At 36.3% G+C, this 4,542-nt stretch overlaps 1 non-coding gene across 1 annotated transcript; it reads right to left on the minus strand.

Annotated features, from left to right (window-relative positions):
* Window positions 1-536: 536 nt before the first annotated feature.
* Window positions 537-642, minus strand: LOC131900359 (U6 spliceosomal RNA). Its single transcript, XR_009376241.1, has one exon. It is a non-coding gene; the product is annotated as a U6 spliceosomal RNA (small nuclear RNA).
* Between the last annotated feature and the right edge of the window lie 3,900 nt (window positions 643-4,542).

Consider the following 4,542-nt stretch of genomic DNA (forward strand, 5'->3'; position numbering starts at 1 on the left):
GTTAATAGGCTGTTAGGAGAAAAATATGGTCAATAATATGAAAGAGTCAGTAAATGAGTGAAAAGAGAGGAGTATTTCCTTTTTTATTATTTAAAACTATTTTAAATTTAAATATATTTTAATCACATTTTTCCCCTCCTCCATAACCTGCTAGAATCTAGATCCTCCCCCCATTCCTGCCTACCCAACTTTAAGTTCTTTCTCAAAATACAAACAAAAAGCTAATATAACAACAAAACTCCCAAACCAAGAAAACACAACAAAACAATACCCTCCCCTGCAAAATCCCACCAAACTATAGCCAAATAAAAGCAGGCACACACACAAAAACTGTGGGATCCTTTATATGTTGTTCAGGAGGCCTGTCCTGGAGTGGTTGATATACCTACCCACTATCACTCTATTGGAGAAACTGACTTACTCTCTCCTGGCAGGTATGACAGTTCAGTTGTTAACCTTTATCCTAGTGGTAAGATTTTTGTTTATTCATCCATCCATTCATTCATTTACAAATATAAATAACAAAATAAAATATAAACTATGTGGAACACATCAGGAATTTGCATGTCATCATTGTGCAGGGGCCATGATAATCTTCTTGTATCGTTCTAATTTTAGTATATATGCTGCCAAAGAGAGCATGGTTAGGAGTATTTTCAAGAATATTTGGGAAGACTTACTGATGGAATATAGGGTGTTGTGGAAAACTCGGGTGATCACTAAAGTTGTGCTGCAAGTAATAAACTGAGAAATTCAGGTGATGTGTATAAAGTATTGAGGAGTCGAGACATTGATAAAGTGAGACAAGAGACACATTTAGGAACTTAGCTGTAGACTTTACAGATTGGCAAATAGAGTGCAGAAATATCATGTCATCTTGCCAAGGTCAGTTGATAGCAGGACTACAGTGGGAAGTTCTGAGAACAAAGGCAGTGATCTTTCCTTGCTGCAAATATTGACAAAATAATGAGACTTGACAGAAATTTAAGATACCCTAGTGTTCATTTAGTATAAACATTTCATTTGTAGGAGGGATCTCTGGAGTCTACAGAAAGGAGATAATTAGCTTGAGGCTCTTCACTGATAAAACATGTATGGGGTGAGGAAGTGCCGGGGGTGGGGGCAATATACTAAGCCAATAATGCAGTATTTATCAGTGAATTTCTTAAACAAATTATTCAGGACTGTTCATCAGAGGGAAGAATACCTTTTCTCCCATTTAATTCTAATCCTAGCAATGAGAACACCATATAAAATCAGAGGAGTTCCTGAAAAGTATTCAACATAACAAAATAAAATTTTTCTTCCATCTCTTACCTTGAATTTTTCTTGTCAGTTGAATCTTCTTTCATTTCTATTTTTTTCCTCTACCAACCTCTCAGAGTCCCTCACCTAGGTCCTTGTGCTACAGGTACAACCATGTTATAGATTACAAATGACTATTTGCTCTCTGTGTACTGATTTAAGTGACTGGATTATATGGACCAATAAATGAAAATTAATGAAACTTATGAGAAAGTTTTCATGCTGTTTTAAAAACCAAGTCAATAACTAATTAAGTTGTTCCTCAGACTAAAGAGATGGCTCATAGGATAAAGCTCTCACTGCCCAATTGTGAGGGCAGGCATAGCAGTTGCTTACCATCCCAGCATTGGAGAAGCAGAGACAGAAAATCCCTGTGGTAAACTGGCTAGCTAGACTAGCCAGAATTATTGAGCTCTTGGTTCAGTTGAGAAGCCCTTCCTCAATAAAGAAAATGGAGAATGATTGAAGAAGACATGGACATCAACTTTTAGGCTTCCATATGTATACACACATGTGACCACAAGCATGTAAACATGCACACGTGTGCTTGCATATCACATACAGATACACGAAATACTGTTGCTTCTACTATGTGCAAGACTGTGCTAAATAGTTGAAGGATACAAAAATTAATAAAAGATATATTCCTGTCTTAGAGTTTTACAAATTAGTGGAGCATAGGCATAAACAGTGCAAATGAACACTCAATAACAATATTCTGAGAGCTCTTGAAGAAACTATCAGCAGAGTTAAGATAGGTAATAAAAGAAAAGTTAAAATTTAAAAGTTTAAAATTTAACACCATCTTGTTAATTTCAAGGACAGAGATTTAGATGATCACTGGGGGTTTATAGAAGTGAAAAAATTGAATCAGACACTTAACAAACAATTTATATTTTGTGAGCACATACATAGTGTGTATAGAGCCTTCCAAATGAAGCCAATGGTTCTTTGTTTCTATGAGTTTATCAGGGTATGACTTGTTTCTATTCAGCATTTTCATGCTATGTGTATTTTATTAAACACAAAAGTTTTAAAAATTGTTCACTAATGAATACTGTCTTTTAAAAATAAAACTTTTGCTATTTTTTAAAAACATTCATACTTGTATAAAATGTATTTTTATGTTATCTAACATCTGCTATCACCCTTTAATTACCCCTGGGACTTACCAACTCATCTGTCCCTACTATTATTATTGTTGATTTATTATTATTATTATTATTATTATTATTATTATTATTATTCCTCAGAGTTTAGTTAGTAATGACCATGTGTAAAAAAGTATGGGGCCATCCACTGGGGCATGGGCAATTTGCCAGTGGCCACATTCCCAAAGAGAAGTGACTATCCCTCCTCCCTCAGTGTATCAACTCCTCATCTAGGAGTGGGCCTTTGGAGCCCCCCACCTCTTAAATTCTTTCCTCCCACTCTTATATAATGTTCCATGAGACATTGATGATTAAACAGTATGTTTTATTCCTTTCAGGTAGTACTAATATCTGTCAATCTAGATAAGAAGTAGAAAGTAGGAGAAAAAGCAACTAGTTTGTGCCCACTCTTATATAATGTTCCATGAGACATTGATGATTGAACAGTATGTTTTATTCCTTTCAGGTAGTACTAATTAATATCTGTCAATCTAGATAAGAAGTAGAAAGTAGGAGAAAAAGCAACTAGTTTGTGCATTAGAATTGGCAAAGGTGTGATATGCGGGAAGATGTTATATGGACCAGAAAGTTTTGATAGATGAAAATTCTATTATATTATTTTAAGCCTTATTTGCTTTCACATATTAACCACATTAAATTTCATGCTATCTTCAATATCACAAGTAGGTTCTAATATGTAAACATTAATGAAATGGGATTAAGTATTTTAATATGGACTTAGGACTGGCAACATTACATGGAAAATATGGTTTGACATGTGGAGAAAATAGTTTTTAAAATAGTGTGGATTAAACATTGACTTAAATTGTGCAGCAATAATTCAACCATAATTGAGCATACTCAATAACTCACTGTATGATATTGGTTATATGTCTAATCTCTGGTCTGCTGTGGGATAATGCTTTTGTACACTGATTTAATAAAACACTGATTGGCCAGTAACCAGGCAGGAAGTATAGGTGGGGTGAGCAGACTAGGATAATATTGGGAAGAGAAAGAGTGGAGTCAGTAGTCACCAGCCAGACACAGAGGAAGCAAGATGACAAGGCAGAACTGAGAAAAGGCACCAAGCCATGTGGCTAAACAGATAAGAATTACGGGTAAATTTTAAGTGAAAGTGCTAGTCAGTAATAAGCCTGAGCTAATGACCAAGCAGTTATAATTAATATAAGCCTCTGAGTGGTTATTTTATAAAGGCTGTGGGACTGTGGGTAAGAGATTTTTCCTGACTGTGGGCCAGGCGGGACACAGAAAAATTTCCAACTACAAATGGCTGCCCAATGTGGAGTGAGAGTTCCCACCTGAGAAAGCTTAAAAAAAAAAGATTCAAAAAACAGAGCTAAAAACAGCTTCTTAGTTGTGTCTCTCAGGCAAGCAATGAGCTACAGTATCGTGGTTTCACAGTGGCATGTGGGCTTGATCTACAACATGGTGGATTCCTGCCACAGTACACAGAGGCATCTGCAAGCAGAGCAGCATGGTGCATGGTAGATATAGCTTTTGCTAGTACAGACAAAAAAAATGGTTTCTGGGCTATATGCTGCTTTGATGGAGGCATAGACCCACTGCTTCCAAGAGTTGGTGGTGCACATGGCTCCCAGAGCTGGAGGTAAATGTATCTCCACCATATTGGGAAGTTGAAGTGGGCAGAGTCAGCAGCCAAGGCTTTTGCTTCAGTACTAAACACTGCAGTTTAAAGCAATAGAGTTACAAAGACAGATTCAGATGGAATAAGACTTTAAATGGTTTACAGTGTGTGTAAAAATGTATGTAGGTGCCAGGCGGCAGTGGCTCACGCCTTTAATCCCAGCACTTGGGAGGCAGAGCCAAGCAGATCTCTGTGAGTTCGAGGCCAGCCTGGTCTCCAAAGCGAGTTCCAGGAAAGGCACAAAGCTACACAGAGAAACCCTGTCTCAAAAAACCAAAAAAAAAAAAAAATGCACGTAGGCTTGGAAGAGAAAAGAAAATTAATATTGACAGTTATATAAGGAAATAGTTTTAAAAAATAAAGTCTTTAAAGAGAATGTAAAAGCAATATAAAAATTAAGCCATGTAAAGGTGGAAA

Source organism: Peromyscus eremicus, chromosome X (genome assembly GCF_949786415.1).
Source record: "Peromyscus eremicus chromosome X, PerEre_H2_v1, whole genome shotgun sequence".
NCBI classification, from domain to species: Eukaryota; Metazoa; Chordata; class Mammalia; order Rodentia; family Cricetidae; genus Peromyscus; species Peromyscus eremicus.